The sequence below is a fragment of the Rana temporaria genome, chromosome 5 (genome assembly GCF_905171775.1).
Source record: "Rana temporaria chromosome 5, aRanTem1.1, whole genome shotgun sequence".
Lineage (NCBI taxonomy): Eukaryota > Metazoa > Chordata > Amphibia > Anura > Ranidae > Rana > Rana temporaria.
In genome coordinates, this window is record NC_053493.1 from 252,191,428 (window position 1) to 252,214,196 (window position 22,769).

The 22,769-nt window shown below is 42.1% G+C and overlaps 1 protein-coding gene across 2 annotated transcripts in view; it reads left to right on the forward strand.

The window, feature by feature from the left end:
• Positions 1–22,769, forward strand: part of TMEM170B (transmembrane protein 170B) — a 60,149-nt gene that overhangs the window by 10,440 nt on the left and 26,940 nt on the right. The window contains exon 2 of one of the 2 annotated variants that reach the window (XR_005749473.1): positions 7,581–7,814. The exons of the other annotated variant lie outside the window; for it this stretch is intronic. The gene's annotated coding sequence lies outside the window, so the exon portion shown is untranslated. Of the gene's footprint in view, positions 1–7,580; positions 7,815–22,769 lie in introns of those variants that run through there. 2 annotated transcript variants of the gene reach the window in all.

The window sequence follows — 22,769 nt, forward strand, 5'->3', positions numbered from 1 at the left end:
TTTTTTTAGCAGACACCCTAGGGAATAAAACGACGGTCATTGAAACGTTTTATCTTGTACGGTATTTATGCAATCATTTTTCAAACGCCTTTTTTTTGGAAAAAAATTGTTTCATGAATTAAAAAAAATAACAAAACAGTAAAGTTAGCCCAATTTTTTTGTAAAATATGAAAGATGATGTTACACCGAGTAAATAGATACCTAACATGTCATGCTTTAAAATTGTGCACACTCATGGAATGGCGCCAAACGTCGGTACTTAAAAATCTCCATAGGCAACGCTTTGAAATTTTTTACAGGTTACCAGTTTAGATTTACAGAGGAGATCTAGTGCTAGAATTGTTGCTGGCACTCTAACGCACGCGGCGATACCTCACATATGTGGTTTAAACGGCGTTTACATATGTCGGCGGGACTTGCGTTTGCTTCTGCGAGCAAGCTACTGGGGACAGGGGCGTTAAAACATTATTTATTTTTTTAACATATTTATTTATTTTTTTACACTTTAAAAAAAAAAAAAAAAATGTTATTATCACTTTTATTCTTATTACAAGGAATGTAAACATCCCTTGTAATAGGAATGTGTGTGACAGGTACTCTTTATGGAGAGATGCGGGGTCAATAAGACCCCACATCTCTCCTCCAGGCTGGAAAGCATGAAATCGGTGAAAAAAAATTCACCGATCTCATGCTTGCTGTTGCTTAGCAGCCGCAATTGCGGCTTTGTTTGCTTACGGGGACCCGGGCGTGACGTCATCACATCGCGCCCGGGTCCTCCGATGGTCATAGAGATGACTGGTGACCATCTGGTCACCAGTCATCTCTATGCTTCCTGCCAGCGCCGGACGATTCGTTCTCCGGGCCCCCGATAGCACGGGAGAGCCCGGAGAAGCACCGGATGGCGGCGGGAGGGGGGGATGTCCCCTCCTGCCGCCTGTAAGAACGATCTAGCGGCGGAACCGCCGCTATGATCATTCTTACGTTGTGCAGAATCGCCGGCACAAGAGAAGGATATCTGAATGATGCCTCTAGCTGCAGGCATCATTCAGATATCCCCCCGCAAAGCCCAGGACGTCATATGACGTCCACCCGGATCGTTAGAGGTCCGTTGTGGACGTCATTTTACAATGGGCTGGGCGGGAAGTGGTTAATATAAGTTAATATACTGTATGTATATGTTTATTTTCATTTTGTTTCTAGTACATTAATGTGCATTTTTTTTTATGTGGTTGGATTATTCTCTTTCATCTTTGTCCTGATTGCCCTGTCGGTTTTAACCATGGATGGGATACTGCATTTGATTTACTAAAGCTGGTGCAGCTGTGCATTGTAGCCAATCAGCTTCTAACTTTAACTTGTTCAATTAAGCTTTGACAATAAAACCTAGAAGCTCATTGGTTTCTCTGTAGAAATGCACCAACTTTTGCACTCTCCAGTTTTAGTAAATCAACCTCACTGAGTATTTTATATGAGTGTGTTTGACAGCAGTGTAAGCACTAGTGTAGTGTGAAACGTGTCCACAGGTGACCCTGCTCCTCTGCTGCTATTTCCTTGATATTCTTACCCTGTTTGGCGATTTTCTAAATAAAAGTAATTTCTACAGTAGCGCAGTTATCCAGACTTCCCTTTTCTTTCATCATCTGTTCAGTGCTGTCGTGGAATTTTGTGGCTGGTGGACCTGGATCGGTGTATTGTTCAGCGACCTAGTATTTTTCCCCCAAAATGCATTGCATTCAGTGAATGGGCAGGGGAGATTCTGTCATTCATCCTCCTTCATTTACTAAACACATTTCATTCTGGGAGAAAACACTAATGCCCTGTACACACAACCAGTTTTTCCATCGAAATAAACTCGGACGGTTTTACCGACGGAATTCCGGTCAAGCTGTCTTGCATACACACGGTCACACCAAATTCCGACCGTCAAGAACGCGATGACATACAACACTACGACGAGGCGAGAAAAATGAAGTTCAATGCTTCCGAGTATGTGTCGACTTGATTCCGAGCATGCATGGTTTTTAGTGCATCAGAATTCCATACAGACGAGCGGATTTTTCGGAAAAATAGAGAACATGTTCTCAATCTAAGTCCATCGGAATTTCTGACGGTAAAAAGTCAGATGGGGCATACACACAGTCGGAATATCCGATGAAAAGCTCCCATCGGAAAATCCGACCGTGTGTACGCGGCATAAGAATTTAGTGAATGGCCAAGGGCACAGGCATTGCCACTGCTGTTAAATACTACAGTGCCTGAAGATCACCGCTGTGGGGAGTCTCCAGCATCACTGAGATGGGATTTTCAGAGGTCTTTGGATTATAACCTATAAACACAAGGAACAGTTCACATTGAATAAACAGTATATTTGCCATATCACCGTGGTGCAAGGATAAACTAAAAACTTGAAAACTTGAGCTAGCTCACACCACACGTACCCATGCAATAAATCAAATATGCATAAACACAATATTCTCATTACTCATTAAAACTGATCGTAAATTAATCAATAAATACCCAAACATACATAAACCTCCAACCTATACCAGTTACATTTGCTCCTAGACCTATATAATATGCGCATACTATGACAATACTGAAAAAACACAAAAAATTCTATCTGGAAAATGAAAAAGAATGTTAACAAAGTTCTTTTACGATCCCCGCGAGCACAAATTATGCATAAAAAAAAGTCCACAGATAATAGTGTTCTGTTCTTTTCACCACAAATAATCACCACTTCTTGCTGATAAACACCACCACTCATGAGACAATGGCTGGACGCTAACCCTCATTAGTTGACCCCTTAGGCGACAAGAAGTCAAGAAATGCCCGCCAGGAAATGTGTTTGCTTCCAGCAATCAAGCCACCCCAGTGGAAAGTGATTGTAAAGCTCTTCCTCCCATACAGGATCTCCTGGCTCAGACCTCTGCAGCTCCCCCTAGGGAAGTTTTGTATTGCATAATCCTCACAAATACAAAAACAATGACAAGTGTTTATTAGACATCATAAAAAAGCACTTACATAAAATGGTAAGCAAAGGTGCTTTCTTATGGACCCATTAGAATGCACAGTATTCGCTATCACGCTCAGTCTAAGTGTGACAGCGATTACTGTGGATGCTGATGGGTCTATGTAAGAACACAATTTTCTTAGATTTTTCTTGTTTTTGAAACATACAATAGGAAATTGGGTAAGGCGTGCAGGGTTTCTTTTTAAAGAAGAACTAAACTGTATCTGAGCACCACAACTTAAAATGCAATTACCGTATATACTCGAGTATAAGCCGACCCGGATATAAGCAGAAGCACCTAATTTTACCACAAAAAAATGGTAAAACTTATTGACTTCAGTATAAGCCAAGGGTGTCCATCTGAGTGCCTCACTGTGCCTCACTTTGCCTCACTGTGTCCATGTGCATGCCTCACTGTGTCCATGCCTCACTGTGGCCATGCCTCACTGTGTCCATGCCTCACTGTGTCCATGCCTCACTGTGTCCATGCCTCACTGTGTCCATGCCTCACTGTGTCCATGCCTCACTTTGCCCATGTCTCACTATACCCATGCCTCACTATACCCATGCCTCCCTGTGTCCATGACTAGACTGATGTTTAACATTGGAGTCTATGGAAGGGGTGCCATAGGTCCCCCGGACAACAAACTTTGCACACTTGTAGAGGAAGAGTGGGGCTACATGTGTCCCCAAAGTCCGGGAGATCAGGCGCAAAAAGGTGACTCGAGTATAAGCCGAGGGGGGCACTTTCAGCAAAAATGTGCTGAAAAACGTGGCTTATACTCGAGTATATACAGTAATTCATTTTTAATATTCAAAGCAAGCTCACCCATCTATTCATTCCCCCTATCATTTCTAGCTGCAGCTATATTGAGTAAGGACATCCATCTGCCCTTAACTCAGGCTTGCAGGCAGGAGGGTGTTCTTAGCTGGGAAAGCCCATCCTGTTTTCCTCCAGATGAGGACTCCTGTATGACATAATTTTGGCTTAGGCCAAGTAAATATAATATACAGTCCTATCTATGTATTGATGCTAGCAGCATAAGGATTAAAGAAGAAGTTAACCCTCATGGGTTTTACTTCCTCTTGTGTTCCCTGCAAAGTAAAAGCATAATGGGCTAGTATGCATTGCATACTAACCCATTATGTGGCACTTACCTGCAAACGAAGCCTGCGCTGTCCCAGCTGGAGGCCACATCTTCGACCCTCTTATTTCCGGGGCCGTGGACTCCGGCTCTGTAAATGGCCAGAGCCGCGTGACGTCACTCCTGCTCATGCACGTGGCATTGCCCCCTCTCTCTCCTCATTGGCTCACTGGTTGTGATTGCGAGCCAATGGCTACCGCTGCTGTCTGAGCTCTCATGCACATCACTGATGGGGCTCAGGTAAGTTTTAGGTGGGCGGGGGGGGGGGGGGGGGGCTGCTGCACACAGAAGGTTATTAACCTATATGCATAGAATACATGAAGGTAAAAAACCTTGAGCCTTTACAACCACTTTGTTGTTGATTGAGAGGGCTTTAAGCCTGGCATTACAATTATGCTTTGAAATAATTGCCACATTTCAACGCACCTTACTGCAACGCATGTTCTGACTCACCAATACACCGATAATGCACTTGCATTGCAGCACACTGCAATGCACAGTAAATTTTATTGTAATGGATTTGAAAAAACAATGCAGGTCTGATTTTAGGTCCATCGTAGGGGTTGCCAGCCTATTTAAACTAATTTTCTGCCCTAACACAATGCACATTAACACATGACATAACACACATCAACGCATCACATCAGACAGTACATGTGTGAAGGGGGCCTTAATGATTATAAATATTTTTTTTAGCTTGGATTATTTGAATTTGAAGTGTTAATATACAGCAGATAAAATAAGTATTGAACACGTCATAATTTTTCTAAATATATTTCTTAAGGTGCTATTGACATGAAATGTTTACCACGTGTCGGTAACCCATGCAATTCATACATGCAATGAAACCAATACAAATAAGTTAAAAAATTAAGTTATGTGTAATAAAATGGAATGACACAAGGAAAAAGTATTAAACACATGAAGAAAGAGGGATGCAAATAAATAGAAAGCAATACTGCCTCTTGTCAATGCAAATTAATATCAGCTAGTTCAGTCTCAACTGATGGCCTATAAAAAGGTGTCTCACTACCAAAGTGTCACAGAAGAAACATCTCATGATGGGTAAAAGAAAAGAGCTCTCTCAAGACCTTTGCAACCTTATTGGTGCAAAACATACTGATGGCATTTTTTACAGAAAGATATGTATACTTCTGAATGTTCCAGTGAGCACTGTTGGGGTCATAATCCAGAAGTGGAAAGAACATAATTTCAGCATAAACTGGGCACGACCAGGTGCTCCTCGCAAGGTTTCTGACAGAGGAGTAAAAAGAATCATCAGACGAGTTGTCAAAGAGTCAAGGACCACTTGTGGAGAGCTTCAGAAAGACCTGGAATTAGCAGGTACAATTACTTCAAAGAAAACAATAAGTAATGCAGTCAACTGTCATGGCCCAAATACACGCTCACCATGCAAGACTCCATTGCTGAAGAAAAAAGCATGTTGAAGCTCATATGAAGTTTGCTGCACAATATTTAGACAAGCCTGTGAAATACTGGAAGAATTTAGTCTGATCAGATGAGACCAAAATTGAATTCTTTGGATGCCATAATACACACCATGTTTGGAGGTCTAATGGCACTGCACATCACCCCAAAAGCACCATACCAACAGTGAAGTTTGGAGTTGGAAACATCATAGGGCTGTGAGGCTGTTTTTCAGCATATGGTACTGGCAAACTTCATAGCACTGAAAGAAGGACAAATGGAAAAATGTACCAAGACATTCTTGGTAAAAATCTGCTGTCATCTACCAGGATGATGAAGATGAAACGAGGGTGGACATTTCCGCAAGACAAAGATCCCAAACACAAAGCCAAGGAAACTCTCAATTGGTTTTAAAGAAAGAAAATAAAGCCGCTAGAATGGCCCAGCCAATCACTTGAAGCCAATAGAAAATCTATGGAAAGAACTAAATATCAGAGTTCATAGAAGAGGCCCACGGAACCTTCAAGATTTGAAGACTGTTTGTGTGGAAGAATGGGCCAAAATTGCACCTGAGCAGTGGATGTGACTAGTTTCTCCATACAGGAGGCATCTTGAAGCTGTCATTACCAACAAAGGATTTTGTATGAAGTATTAAATACATTTCAGTTAGCGTGTTCAGTACTTTTTCCCTGTGTCATTCCATTTTATTACGTATAACTTAACAACTTGAGATCCGCGCTGTAGACAAAAGATGTCCACAGCACGGCTCCCAAGTGCCGGGTGGACGTCCCTGGACGTCCTGTTGTTCACATTCCCCGTGCACGCCGCTGGGGGCGCGCAGCGGGGAAACACTGTGCCCGGCGCATCGCTGGGAAGCCGATGCGCGTGCCTGGCGGTTGCGATGTCCACCATGTACCCGCGATCGGCGGTGACAGCAGGGACGTGGAGCTCTGTGTGTAAACACAGAGCTCCACGTCCTGTCAGGGAGAGACCAATGCTGTGTCCCTTGTACATAGGGACACAGCATCGGTCACCTCGACCAGTCAGTCCCCCTTCACACACAGTTAGAACACACCCAAGGAATACATTTTACCCCTTCCTCACCCCCTAGTGTTAACCCCTTCCCTGCCAGTCACATTTATACAGTAATTAGTGCATTATTATAGCACTGGTCGCTGTATAAATGTGAATGGTCCCGAAATTGTGTCAAAAGTGTCCAATACGTCCGCCGCAATATCGCAGGCCTGACAAAAAAAACGCAGATTGCCGCCATTACTAGTAAAAAAAAAAATGAATAAAAATCATAAATCTATCCCCTATTTTGTAGGCGCTATAACTTTTGCGCAAACCAATCAATATACGCTTATTGCGATTTTTTTTAACAAAAATATGTAGAATAATACGCATTGGCCTAAACCGAGGGAAATTTTTATTTTTATAAAAAAAAAAAAATTGGGATATTATTATAACAAAAAGTCAAAAATATTGTGTTTTTTTTTCAAAATTTTCTGTCTTTTTTTGTTTATAGCGCAAAAAAATTAAATCGCAGAGATGATCAAATACCACCAAAAGAAAGCTCTATTGGTGGGGAAAAAATTATAAAAATATAATTTGGGTACAGTGTTGTGTGACCGCGCTATTGTCATTCAAAATGCGTCAACGCTGAAAGCTGAAAATTGGTCTGGGCACGAAGGGGGTTTAAGTGCCCAGTAATGAAGTGGTTCATTTCTGAAATTATTTGTTTACACGTCTTTGTATGTATGGATTACATGGGTTGTTATACCGGCATGCGGAGAACCTTTCGTGTCAATAGAACCTTTAGAAATATATTTACCTAGAAGAATTGTGACATGTTCAATACTTATTTTACCCGCTGCCTATAATATTTTGTTCTGGCAAACACCGAATATCATTTAATGTTACACTGTCTGCATTATAGTGCTGTACACATCCTTATACTCCCCTTTCTATTGTCTTTTTTTGTCTCCATGAAGCTAACCATAATTATTCACCAATATTCACAAGAATGTGAGCAGCTCTTTTACTGGCCAAGAGTATACTCATTGCCTCTAAGAAAAATGACTGTCGTCTGGAGAAAAGTCACAGCATGCTTCGCAGACTCCTGATTGCTTAATAGTGCTTCTATGTAGCTTGTGTTTTTTTTGTTCTCATTAAAGTTATTTGTAAGAACAAATGCATGTTGTAATTCAGCAGTTAGCTAAAGACCAACTCCATTTTTAATGGGGAAAGGTCATATTGAAAATAACAATGTGAGAGCCTATATGAAAAAAAACATTTGGTGCATTGAGCCCTACCTACACATACCACACCCAAGCTGTGCTGGTTAAAACAATTATTTTTTTGATCACAGAAAAAACCCCATAAAAACGAATAACTGGTCAGGATGTACACAGGGCTAGAGTGCCAGGTTGATTAAACCACTTCACCCGTTGCACTGTTATACCCCTTAGTGACCAGAGCAATATTGACATTGAAGCTATTGTTCTACTGATCTGGCAATACATTTACCTAAAAATGTAATACGTTTTTTTACCACTTTTTTGGTACAAGGAATATTGGCAATATTGTCCTGACAGATTATATTATTTTAAAAAAAATGTATATACATTAAGATATAAAATGATAAATTATTATTGATAATTTAGATAAAAGTGTAGGTTTTATTTTATAATTTGTCCCATTAACACCACAAAAAATATTCTGATGCAGAGCTTGGCAAAAAAAATGAAATAAAGGCATTTAAAAAAAATTGTGTATTTTTTTTAAAGTGTTGCTACAAAACTGTACAAGACCTGTGAAAACGAAAGATAAAAAGCCTTCTGTGTGCAGCAGCCCCCTTCAGCCCCAGTGAGGCTGGATTCACACCTATGCAGTTTTAGTGCTTTTTGCAGATTTGCACTACAGTCCCTTTAACATGGTTGCCTATGGAACACGTTCTGTAGTGCAAATCTGCAAAATGCAAAAAGCACTAAAAATGCATAGGTGTGAATCCAGCCTTATACTTATCTGAGCCCCATCTAGATCCAGCGATGTTGCATGAGAGATTCGGCTGCCCAGGACTCTCCCTCCTCATTGGCTGAGACAGCAGCTAAGCGCCATTGGCTCCTGCTGCTGTCAAAGTCAGTGAACCAATGAGGAGAAAGGGGGCAGGGCCCGGCCACGGCCCTGTGTCTGAATGGACAGACAGAGCTGCGGCTCTGCTCGGGTGCCCCAATAGCAAGCTGGAGGGAGGCGCCAGGAGCCCCAAAGAGGGACCCAATAAGAAGAGGATCTGTGATGCTCTGTGCAAAACTACTGCACAGAGCAGGTAAGTATGACATGTTTGTTATTTTTAACAAAAAAAAAGAGACTTTAGTATCACTTTGACAAGCTCCAGTCCCCCCCCCCCCTAAATACCCCAAATATTAAAAGTCAACAGCTTTGCTACACATTCTGTAGCTGCTGACATTTAATATAATCCTGTATCATCTGAGGCCGGTCACTACACTGGGCATATGTAAAAGTTTACAACCACTTTAAATTCATACAGAAGCCTCTGTCAGAGCTCTTGCATCACAGACAAAAACTTGGCTGCCAGCTAGTCCTGGAGACTACCTCAGGTGCCCCTTCCCACAGTAGAACGCATGGGCACAAGTCTTGGGATGGGTAGAAGCTCTCTGAAATCACACTTTTTGAAAAATCAATTATTTTAACAAACCCTTTCTAAGATCCCTGTTACACTGAGGCATTTTTCATGCGCTTTTGGGCTAAAAATAGCGCCGGTAAAGTGCCTGAAAAATGTCTCCCCTGCAGTCTCAGTGTGAAAGCCAGAGTGCTTTCACAATGAGGGGATGCGCTGGCAGGACGTTAAAAAATAAACTCTTGCAAGCAGCATTAATGGAAAAGGTATATTTGAATCAGCTAAGCATAGGTGGAACCAGGCACCACATCCCAAATTATTATAAAAAGGTAGGAATGGGAATGGAGGGACTTTTAAGGTGCCAAAAACAACAAAAAACAATATCATGTATAGTAAAAGTAACACATTTTATTTAATACATCTAGCTAAAAAGATATAACAATCTCAAAATAAAGTTGCATGGTTATGGAAATATAACTACTGTACATAAACATCGTTCTCGACATGTTTCGTCAGTGTATAGCTTTTTTAGGAGATTTATAGTTGTCTGTACAGCGTCTTTACTGCAATGTATAGAAGAGAACATGCAGTAGTTTTTTTTTGGTCACTATTGTAGTTTTTTCATTTGTTTTCTACTATACATTGCAGTGAAGACACTGTACAGACAACTATAAATCTCCTGAAAAAGCTTTACACTCTAGCGAAACATGTCGAGAACAATGTTTATGTACAGTAGTTATATTTCCACAGCCATGCAATTTTAAATTGAGATTGTTATATCTTTTTAACTAGATGTATTAAATAAAACGTGTTACTTTTACTATACATTATATATTTTTTTGTTGTTTTTGGCACCTTAAAAGTCCACCCATTCCCGTTCCTACCTTTTTATAACCTTTCCTTAATCACAATTTGATGTTACTATAGCCATCAACATCAATATACACATCGATGTACACTTAGCAGGATCTTCCTTTTAGCTTGTTTTTTGAAAACCTTTGCTGGTAATGTGGGGCCTTTATGAATTTATACAATATACAAAGGTGATAAAAAATCTAAAAGATGATATACCTAATTATCCTGGTTCTAGGAACAACATACTGTATATTTGAATGTGTTGTATATAAAAAAAAGATGTTTAACCACTTGCCGACCGGCCACCGCCGTTATACGTCGACAAGGTGGCTCGGCTGGGCGAGAGCACGTAATATGACGTCCTCTCTCCCAGCCGCCACTGGGCGATCGCTCGGTACAGAGCGGGGACCGGGAGCTGTGTGTGTAAACACACAGCTCCCGGTCCTGTCAGCAGGGGAAATGCTGATCTTTGGTTCATACAATGTATGAACCGAGGATCAGTGTTTCCCCTAGTGAGGCCACCCCCCCCCCCACATTAAGAACACACCCAGGCATACTTAACCCCTTCCCCGCCCCTAGTGTTAACCCCTTCACTGCCAGTGGCATTTTTATAGTAATCCAATGCATTTTTATAGCACTGATCGCTATAAAAATGCCAATGGTCCCAAAAAATGTGTCAAAAGTGTCCGAAGTGTCCGCCATAATGTCGCAGTACCGAAAAAAAAATCGCTGATCGCCGCCATTACTAGTAAAAAAAATATAATAAAAATGGCATAAAAATACCCCCTATTTTGTAAACGCTATAACTTTTGCGCAAACCAATCAATAAACGCTTATTGTGATTTTTTTTTACGAAAAATATGTAGAAGAAAACGTATCGGCCTAAACTGAGGAAAAAAAATGTTTTTTTATACATTTTTGGGGGATATTTATTACAGCAAAATGTAAAAAATATTCATTTTTTTCAAAATTGTCGCTCTATTTTTGTTTATAGCGCAAAAACTAAAAACCGCAGAGGTGATCAAATACCACCAAAAGAAAGCTCTATTTGTAGGAGAAAAAGGACGCCAATTTTGTTTGGGAGCCACGTCGCACGACCGCGCAATTGTCTGTTAAAGCGACGCAGTCCCGAATCGCAAAAAGTACTCTGGTCTTTGGGCAGCAATATGGTCCGGGGGGTAAGTGGTTAAGAAACTAGACAATATATACTTTTACCTATTTATAATAGTTGAATCTATTTGTGATATAATTGATACCATTTTAATGTAGCGATAGTAAGGGGCATTGATGTATTTTGTTAAGTGGATTCCGGTTGCTGCGCTCCAACTAGCAGTTAGGCCCCGTACACACGAGGAGACATGTCCGATGAAAACGGTCCGCGGACCGTTTTCATCGGACATGTCTCCTGGGATATTTTGGTCTGATGTGTGTACACACCATCAGACCAAAATCCCCGCGGACAGAGAACGCGGTGACGTGGCGGTGACGGTGACGCGGCGACGTGCGCAAACCAGGAAGTTCAATGCTTCCACGCATGCGTCGAATCAATTCGACGAATGCGCGGGATTTCGGTTCGCTGGTTAGACGTAATAACCAGCGGACATGTCCGATTAGACGTACTAACCATCGGACATGTCCGACGGACATGTTTCCAGCGGACAAGTTTCTAAGCATGCTTAGAAACTTTTGTCCGCTGGAAACCTGTCTGCTAGGCCGTACACACGGTCAGACATGTCCGCGGAAACTGGTCCTTACAGTAGATTGCTGACAAATGAAAACAAAAAAATAAAAAATTAAACTGGAATGCCAGCTGTAAGTAACTCCCTTGCACTTCCTCTGAAGTACCCCGAGGTATTTTTAATTTTAAAAAAATCCCCTATACCTTTTCCTGCAGTTTTCAGACAGTCCAAAAACATTACAAGAGGTTCTCCTTCCTCCTCCAGTGGTGGCAGGCATTCTTCTTAGACTGAGCAGCACACACATATTCACATAAGAGCGCCACTCATTCCTGAAGTACTGCAAGCCCAGTCTCACAGGAAATGGACAGAATGGTGGAACTGTCATTCGTCTAAAGTGGACTACAGGCGCTGGATAGAAGAGGAAGCTGGGAACCGAACTGGAGCATGGAGAGGGGTAAGTAATTCTTGGGTACCTGTTTCTCCAATACAGGAGAGTGTTAGGTACTAAAATATTTACAAAAAGTGGTCTTGAGAAAAATGAGATTGGGACTTGATCGTTTTAAGTGGCTGATGTATTTATTGGTAAATTGCTGATGAAATCAATAGTTTTCTATGTGAAAACAGCAATTGTTTGGTGGTAGCAAATGTAAAGGGCAATTGCCTAAACATGTGGCTCAGTTGAGCAAATTCTTGGGTTATCCATGCTGGTTAAAGCATATCTACACCCCACAGCAAAAAAATAATATATCACAGCTTACCAGTCCTTAGATGTAGCTGCATTCATTTTCTTTTTCAGGCTTTATTTCCTTATTTTGGTAATCTTCTTGGTAATCCTGCGAATAAGGGCTTTTTTTCCACCCGAACGTGGTGGAACCGAGTTCCGCTACCTCTGGTGCTGGCCCTTTACATTGCTAATCACTACTGTCCCTTAAAAATACAGAAGCCTGGCTTGTGTCTTAACAAGTGACGACACTTCTTTTCCTAGTGGCATGCACAGAACCCTCACTGCCATCCTTGTTCTGCACATGATAGCAGAGGAGGAGGCGGGGTGGGGTATGTACACAGCCGTGCTATCTTTGAGGCTGCAGCTCCTCTTGAAGCTTACAATGGCAGCCTGCATTCTTACTGTAAGTACATAGTGCACTCCTGAACTCTGCACTCTGTACGTAGCATAATCCTGAACTCTATACTCTGTATACAATTCACACCTCAACTCTGTACGCAGTGCACTACTGAATGCTGCACTCCTGAACTCTGTGCTATGTATGTAGATCACTCCTAAACCCTGTACTCTGTAGATAGCTTAGCCCTGAACCCTGAACTTTGTAAGTAGCACACTGTTGAACGCTGCACTCCGTACACATCGAACTCCTGATTCCTGCTCTTTGTGCTTTGCACTCTCCTGAACCCTGAATTCAGTATGTACCCCACTCTGGAACCTTGCACCCTGTGCATAAATATTTAGGAGTTTAACAATGCCCCACTAAAACCTCCCACTGCAATTTGACCAAACCCACCATCTGATGCGTTCTACTCTCCCGTGGGGGGGGAGGGGGGTTGTTGATGGCATGTAGTGCAGGCATGGTTATGTTTCTGCACCTATTATCTGAGAAGAAGAAAACCCTGTGAAAAAATAAATTTCCTGCACTTTCATGTCTACCCTTTTTTCTCTACTGAATAGGGGCAGCCATGGTTTTTTGATAGGCTGGACTTCACATATGGTGGATTAATGGGACAAGTAGTTTACACAATAAAGAAAAGGTTTTGGGGGTTTTCTTTTAGGCTTATGGGAAGTGACAAAGATTAATTTCTTGCATTTCTGGCAAGATCAACAGATATGTTCTGTGCTTGCTAAAAATGTTCCCAGCCTGAAAAGTAAAAACAAATGCAGCCACCACATCTAAGGACTGCTAAGCTGTATACAACATATATTAGATTTTTTTTTGTTTAGATGTGCTTTAATATGCCTTAAAAATGCAGAAAATACTCTAATTAGATAATATAATGGTTTTCAACCATATCCTTAGGATGTTAATCATATAAGTATGTGATCACTACAAAAGTTTAAACATAGGCTACACCTAAAATGAATCTGTTCTTTACCTATGAAGGACAAAGCAACAGGTGCAATTCAATTCCCCTCCCCCCCCCCCCCCTCCCTCAAACAGTCTTCTCATGGTGACAACATCCCGGCACTGCAGTTTTCTGGAGACTGAGAGTACCCTGCCACTGGCCAGCCAATGGACAATGACCAGCTGACCTAAGCAACAACATGGACTCCCAAAGAAGGACTCTGCTATGAGGAAGAAAAAAGGCTCAGCACATCACATGATTGAACAGGGATTTTTGGTAAGTAGAAGAGGCTTTTAGAGAAGGGTTTTTATTTTTCTATATACAAGCTAACATGGCAATTAGATTAGACTTATGCCTCATACACACGGCTGGGATTTCTGACGAAAAAAAATGCGATGAGAACTTTTGGCCGGGAATCCCGGCCGTGTGTATGCTCCCTCGCAGTTTTTTTCGACGGGAAAACTGCCAGAAACCACCGGCGAAAAAAAGAGAACTGGCTCTCTTTTTTCCCGTCGGGATTCCCGATGGACTTTTTCCCGTTGGAAATCCCGAGCATGTGTACAAGGCATTAGAGGAAGAGAGTACCCAGAGAAGAGCTTTAAAACAATACAAAGTCTGCACAGACTTCAATTACTGATTAATAACAGAAACCTTGGTATGCTGTATTATAAACATTGGCCAATTTTTTTATTTTTTTTTATCAATAGCAAAACCATTGTAGGATGAAGTGGGTGGGGCTCCATACCAACCCCCCTTGTCTTGAGGACCAAAAACGGTTTTAGCTAGATTCACATAGAGTTAGGTGGGCGTATCAGTAGATACGCCGACCTAACTCGGAATCTGCGCCGACCTAAGTTTAAGTGTATTCTCAAACAGAGATACACTTAAACCTATCTAAGATACGACGGCTTGCGCCGTCCTATCTTAGGGTGCAATATTTAGGCTGGCTGCTAGGTGGCGCTTCCATTGTGGTCGGCGTAGAATATGTAAATCACTAGATACGCCTATTCACGAACGTACGCCCGACCGACGCAGTACAGATACGCCGTTTCCATAAGAGATAGGCCGCCTAAAGATAAACATGCCCCCTAGGTGGCGTAGCCAATGTTAAAGTATGGCTGCCGTTCCCGCTTCGAAGTTCGAAAATTTTACGTTGCTTGCGTAAGTCGTCCGTGAATAGGGATTTACGTCATTTACGTCCACGTCAAAATCAATATGACCGTGCGGCGTACTTAGCCGCAATGCACACTGGGAAATGTAGGCGGACGGCGCATGCACCGTTCCAAAAAAACGCCAATCACGTCAGGTCAAAGCAAATTATCATAAAACACGCCCCCATAGCCTATTTTGAATTAGGCGCGCTTGCGCCCGCCGCATTTACGCTACGCCGCCGTAAGTTAGGAGGCAAGTACTTTGAGAATACAGTACTTGCCTCTCTGACTTATACAATACGATACGCTACGCCACCTTAAAGTTGCGCAGGGCTACCTGAATCTAGCTATTTATGTTTTGCACCAGGGTTGAAAGCAATTTAGCTATTTAATTATCTGATTAGGAAAGGGTTATTTAAAAAGTTATCACTGAATTGTAATTCTATTTTAACATCCCCTGCCATAGTAATCTGTGTGTCTAAAAGGATTCACTGCAACCCATGCATTCCATTGCTAGTGATGAGTTCCTGGCTCTACTGCTACTATGAGTTTGCTGTACATTCAGTAGGTTTGAAATCCACAGTCCCAGCAAAATAATGTGTTAACTGACCAGACAAAATTCTTTGCAAGCATAATACACTGCCTAGTCTGTGAGTTCTGCCCCCCGACCCCCCTTCAAAAATGAAATGTCAGCAGCTACAATTACTGTAGCTGCTGACTTTTACTATTATTTCAGTACCTGAAAGCAAAGCCCTCCAGCAGTGCACTGTAACCGCTGAAGGTGCTTCCATCATCATCCGGTCTACCTTCCGGCATGCGTACTGTTTACGGCACGGCTCTGAAGGAAAGGCACGGGTATGTCCTTCCTTCAGAGCGCATTGCGCCGGTGACATCACCGGCTGCATCTAAAGTAAATATCTCCTAAACAGCATGTTTCTGGGATATTTACTGTACCTATGTACCTTATTACAGGCTTACCTATAGGTAAAAATCATACAAAGGAATTTACTTCCACTTTAATGCTCCTGATGTCCTGCAGCCTCTTCCTGTCCACATACACTATAGTGATAACAGGCTGCGTGTGTTCTTTCACGGGGCATATTTCCTAATTGTTATGTGCTGCAATTGTTAGTTTGTGTTTTTGTTTTTTTATCACAGGCCTTTTTTTAAAAGGTAACAACAGTGAAATATGCCTTGGCAGTGTGCATCAACACAGCAGCTTATAATTTCCTTTGGAAGAGTCTGTAAAAGGGTGATTTTCATGCAGGATATTGTAAAAACGCTGTGCACCCAAAACTTTGCACACCCTCAGCTCACCTCAGCTGCACTGCAACCCCCTGCCAAATCTTACACCAAATTGTTAAAAAAAATGTGGTCAGAAAAAAAAGAAGATAAGTTGCCTCAGGGGCATATTTACGAACAGTACCGATCCTAACCTCCCTGGGGCCCTAAGCAAAATGACATGGCACATTAGAAATGAGAATCGGGGGGCGCTGACGACAGTGACATGTCACATTAAAGAAAGTTGAGAAGTGGGGGGAGGGGGTGTTATGCTGTCGGATATTACATCTTACATTAAATTGAGAAGCGGGGGGGTGCTGACTTCTTACCTCTTCTCCCATGCAGCCAGCGAGTTGAGAAGCAGGGTGAGGGGGTGAAAATGACTTCTCACCAGGCGGGGCCTCTAGTAATTTGGGGGGCCCTTTGCAGCTTTGCGGGGCCCTAAGCGCCTTGCATAGTGAGCCTATAGGGCGGATCGGCCCTGTTTTTGAAGCAGGTAATCTAACATTGCCCAAACATTAAAGAGGTTGTAAACCTCTCTGTGGAAGTTGTACCTATAGGTGAGCTAATAAGGCTTACCTATAGGTACTGTAAATATCTCCTAAACGTGCGCCGTTTAGGAGATATTTGTCATAGGCACATGTGCTGTGAAGAAACGGCCCTGTGCCGTTTCCTCACGAGTGAACGCTATGACTGCCAGGTCCAGCGTGCATGCATGGGAGTGACGTCCGTGGTTCTGGCCAGTCACAGAATTGGAGTCTGCGGCCCCAGAAGGAAGAGGGGCAAACATGGATGCAGCTTGCAGCGGGGATAGCGCGGGCTGTCATGTTCGTTTGCAGGTAAGTGTCACATAATGTTCTAGTATGCGATGCATACTAGAACATTATGCTTTTACTTTGCAGGGGCAAAGGAAGGAAGTAAAACCCATCACTAGGTAAATCATCCAGGTGCATGTGTTTTAAATGACAATGATTATATTAACACCAGTGAATTTTCTATGAAAGTCACATTCCCAGCATTATAAATATACATCTAATGCCGCGTACACACGATCAGACATTCCAACATCAAAACCGTGGATTTTTTTTATACGGTTTGTTCGCTCAAACTTGTCTTGCATACACACGGTCACACAAATGTTGTCGGAAATTCCGAACTTCAAGAGCACGGTCACGTACAACACTACGACGAGCCCAAAAAAATAAAGTTCAATGATTCCGAGCATGTGTCGAATTGATTTAGAGCATGTGTAGGATTTTTTCGCATCGAGATTGGCTAGAGACGATCATAATTTCAGACAAGATCTTTTGTTGTTGAAAAAATTGAAAACCAGCTCTCAAACATTTGTTGTCGGAAATTCCGACAGCAAATGTCCGATGGAGCATACACACGGTCGGATTTTCCGACAATAAGCTCACATCGAACATTTGTTGTCGGGAATTCCGACCGTGTGTACGCGGCATTAGTGTACCTGATACGTGCAAAACTGGAACAGTTCTGAAGTGTCCATCACTTCTTGCAGAATGTTCTTGTGAACATAATGTCGCTTTTTAGACTCTGCTCCTTGAGTGTGGGCAAATTAGCAACTCTATCACCACAATTTCAAAAGAAGCACAGGCCTACAGTGTCTTGAATTTTTTTTTATACCCCTTGAAATTTTCCACATTTTGTTACAAGCAAAAACGCAAATGTAATTTATTGGGATTTTATGTGATAGACCAACAAAAGGTGGCACATAATTGTGAAATGGAAGGAAAATGATAAATAATTTTCAATTTTTATTTTACAAATAAATATGTGAAAAGTGTGGCATGCATTTGTATTCAGCCCCCTTTACTTTGATACCCCTAACCAAAATCTAGTGGAACTAATTGCCTTCAGAAGTCACCAAATTAGTAAATAGAGTCCACCTGTGTGTAATTTAATCTCAGTATAAATACAGCTGTTCTGTGATGCCCTCAGAGGTTTGTTAGAGAACCTTAGTGAACAAATAGAATCATGAAGGCTAATGAACACACTAGGCAGATCAGGAATAAAGTTGGAGAAGTTTAAAGCAGGGTTAGGTTATAAAAAATATCCCAAGCTTCAAACATCTCACAAAGCACTGTTCAATCCATCATCCAAAAATGGAAAGAGTATGGCAAAACTGCAAACCTACCAAGACATGGCCATCCACCTAAACTCACAGGCGGGGAAGGAGAACATTAATCAGAGATGCAGGCAAGAGGCCCATGGTAACTCTGGAGGAACTGCAGAGATCCACAGCTCACGTGGGAGAATCTGTCCACAGGACAACTATTAGTCATGCATGTCACAAATCTGGCCTTTATGGAAGAGTGGCGAGAAGAAAGCCATTGTTGAAAGAAAGCCAAAAGAAGTCCCATTTGTAGTTTGCGAGAAGACATGTGGGGGACACATAAAACATGCGGAAGAAGGTGCTCTGGTCAGAGTCAGATGAGACCAAAATGTAACCTTTTGGCCTAAAGCAAAACGCTATGTGTGGCGAAAAACTAACATTGCACATCACCCTGAACACCATCCACACTGTGAAACATGGTGGTGACAGCATCATGTTGTGGGATGCTTTTCTTCAGCAGGGACAGGGAAACTGGTCAGAGTTGATAGGAAGGTGGATGGAGCCAAATACAGGGCAATCTTAGAAGAAAACCTGTTAGAGTCTTCAAAAGACTTAAGACTGGGGGGGAGGTTCACCTTCCAGCAGGACATTGACCATAAACATACAGCCAGAAAAACAATCGAATGGTTTAGATCAAAGCATAAATCCAATTGAGAATCTGTGCAAGACTTGAAAATTGCTGTTCACAGATGCTTTTAATCCAATCTGACAGAGCTTGAGCTTTTTTCCTAAGAAGAATGGGCAAAACATGTCATTCTCTAGATGTGTAAAGCTGGTAGAGACATGCCCAAATGACTTGCAGCTGTAATTGCAGTGAAAGGTGGTTCTACAAAGTATTGACTCAGGGGGGCTGAATACAAATGCACGCCACATTTTTTACATACAGTGGAACTTCGGATTGCGAGTAAAGAGGTTAACGAGCGTTTCGCAAAACAAAGCCGATTGGAGCCGTTCGGAAATACTCAGAAGGAGCGGTGTGTATACCACTCATTTACCGCTCCTTCCCATTGAAATCAATTTACTGCCCGCAAACTGCGGCTCTAGCTGCGGTTTGCGGGCAGTATTAACCCTTTTTCGGCTGCTAGCGGGGGTTAAAACCACATCGCTAGCGGCCTAATATCGTGGTAAATACAACGGTATAGCAGCGCTAAAAATCGTGCCGCTATACCGCCACCGCACCTCCCGCGCCCAGTGTGAAAGGGGCCTAAGTACATTCTCACACATTATCTTTGTCATGGCTTTTTGTCTCAGAGAATAGGTGCAGGAACTCTCCCTTTTGGAGTTACCCTGTCTTCAACACTACCTACCGCCGAGCACCGTTCCTTGGTCCCACCCCCTACACACCTCCCAGTACTGCCCCTTTCATTTTTTAATGATAACAAGAAAAACAGTAAAATAAATCCCCTGCAGCCAATAGACCTCCAGCAACAATAGATCCCCTGGCAACCATCCTCAAAAAAATAACCCCCCCTTAGTAAAAACAGACGTCCAGCAGCAACAAAAGATCTCACCGCAGAGAATATCGATAGACCCTCGAGCAGCCAGCTACAATAGTATGCTCCCTCAACAGTAGATGCCTCCAGGCAACAACTGACTCTCCCAGCAACATAAGACCTACCCCAGCAAAAATAGATCCCTTCCAGCAACAATAGTCCCTCCCCTGCAAAAATAGATCCCTTCCAGCAACAATAGATCCCCCAGCAGAAATAGACACTGTAGCACAACCCAGCACCCCTTGACATCACATACATTCAGTGCTAGAGGTGTCCAAACCGCGTTCCCCCACGTTCCAGCTGAAAAAAAGCCCTGATCTTTGTATTGCTTACTGGGATATAGCTGGCAAAAAGCACTAGACATAAACAGAATCTGCTAATAGTAATATACTATTAGCAGATCCTGCCTATGTTTAGAACTAATTGTCAAACTTCTGTAAAAAAAGACTTTGGAAGCTGGGCACTTCCACAGAAAGCCTCTGCCATTGCCAAAAAAATATATAAAATTATAACAGGGACAGGGTCCTGTTCACATCGCTTTGAGGGTGACATGCAAAATATAAAAACTTGTCAAATAAAAGATTTAAAGGGGTTGTAAAGGTAGAATTTTTTCCCATAAATAGCTTCCTTTACCTTAGTGCCGTCCTCCTTCACCTACCTCATCCTTCGATTTTGTTTTTAAATGTCCTTATTTCTTCTGAGAAATCCTCACTTCCTGTTCTTCTGTCTGTAACTCCACACAGTAATGCGAGGCTTTCTCCCTGGTGTGGAGTGTTGTGCTCTCCCCCTCCTTTGGACTACAGGAGAGGCAGTACGCTCTCTACGTTGCAGATAGAGAAAGGAGCTGTGTGTTAGTGGGCGTCCTGACTCTCCTATAGTCCAAGAGAGGGGGCGAGCTTGACACTCCACACCAGGGAGAAAGCCTCACATTACTGTGTGGAGTTACAGACAGAAGAACAGGAAGTGAGGATTTCTCAGAAGAAATAAGGACATTTAAAAGCAAAATGGAAGGATGAGGTAAGTGAAGGAGGACTGCACTACGGTAAAGGAAGCTATTTAGGAAAAATAAATTGTACTTTTACAACCCCTTTAAGGGATGCCTTGGAATTGACTAAGTTTGGATTTTGTGATTTTTCAGTTAACCACTTAACGACCCCTTCACGCCGATATACGTCGGCAGAATGGCACGGCTGGGCATATCAACGTATAGGTACGTTGTCCTTTAAGCCCAGCCGTGGGGTCGCGAGCGCGCGCCTGCGGCACGCTCCCGCGACCCGGTCTGAAGCTCTGCCACCGGGACGAGTCCCGCGATCGGTCCCCGGAGCTGAAGAACGGGGAGAGCCGTGTGTAAACACGGCTTCCCTGTTCTTCACTGTGGCGGCGTCATCGATCGTGTGATCCCTTTTATAGGGGGACACAATCGATGACGTCACACCTACAGCCACACCCCCCTACAGTTGTAAACACACTTCAGGTCACACATAACCCCATCAGCGCCCCCTGTGGTTAACTCCCAAACTGCAATTGTCATTTTCACAATAAACAATGCAATTTAAATGCATTGTTTGCTGTGAAAATGACAATGGTCCCAAAAATGTGTCAAAATTGTCCGAAGTGTCCGCCATAATGTCGCAGTCACGAAAAAAAAAACGCTGATCGTCGCCATTAGTAGTAAAAAAAAAAAAATATAATAAAAATGCAATAAAACTATCCCCTATTTTGTAAACGCTATAAATTTTGCGCAAACCAACTGATAAACGCTTATTGTGATTTTTTTTTTACCAAAAATAGGTAGAAGAATACGTATCGGCCTAAACTGAGGACATTTTTTTTATATATATATATTTTTGGGGGATATTTATTATAGCAAAAAGTAAAAAATATTGATTTTTTTTCAAAATTGTCGCTCTATTTTTGTTCATAGCGCAAAAAATAAAAAACGCAGAGGTGATCAAATACCACCAAAAGAAAGCTCTATTTGTGGGAAAAAAAGGACGCCCGTTTTGTTTGGGAGCCACGACGCGCAATTGTCAGTTAAAGCGACGCAGTGCCGAATGGAAAAAAGGGGCCTGGTCCTTTACCTGCATTTTGGTCCGGGTTTTAAGTGGTTAAGATTCAATTAACCCCTTTGTGATTAAAGCTTGTGAAGATCGCCCATCACTACCTATTACATTTTTTTTTTGGCCAGTTTCTACTATGTGCATCTGCTTCAGAAAACCAATTTTTTATGTTTTCAAATGTATCACAAGAATCTGTATAAATAAAATAAAAAAGGGAACTATGAAAAACAAGTTAACAGTTCCCACTTTCCAGCATTTGTTGCACCTACACACTGTAAGTGGATGAATGTAATATCCTTGCATTGTATAAGCATAGATCAAGTGTGTGATTACAATGCATTGGTTGTGTATTGGTGCACTTAACATGCTAATATTTTAAACTGATGAAAAGTGCTTTATAAGTGTGAATGAGTGCTCACAGTATGTATGTACCTACATTATACAATTCATATATGATATAACTGCTAATAGAAGTCAAGTGCTTCAACTGGCACTGTAGGCTAATTCCAGATATAACTAGTGAACCGGCATTGGCGTTGACAATAGAATATTAACAATAAAACAACTTTTTTTTTCTGTACATTGTGCATACGTCCTCATTTAATATACCTGCAGTGTTGTACTTTAGGGTCAAAGAATACGGCCCCTTTTGCAGGGGCAAATCCAGAGTCTAGTCTTGGGAGGGGCACTGCCAGAAAATGTTGTGGGCAATTTATCGGGGGCAATGGCTGGTGTTGCTGATTCAATCATCACGGCGCCATGGTTGTTATGGTGTCAGGATGATTGAAGCGTATTATTTGTATTATTACATTGT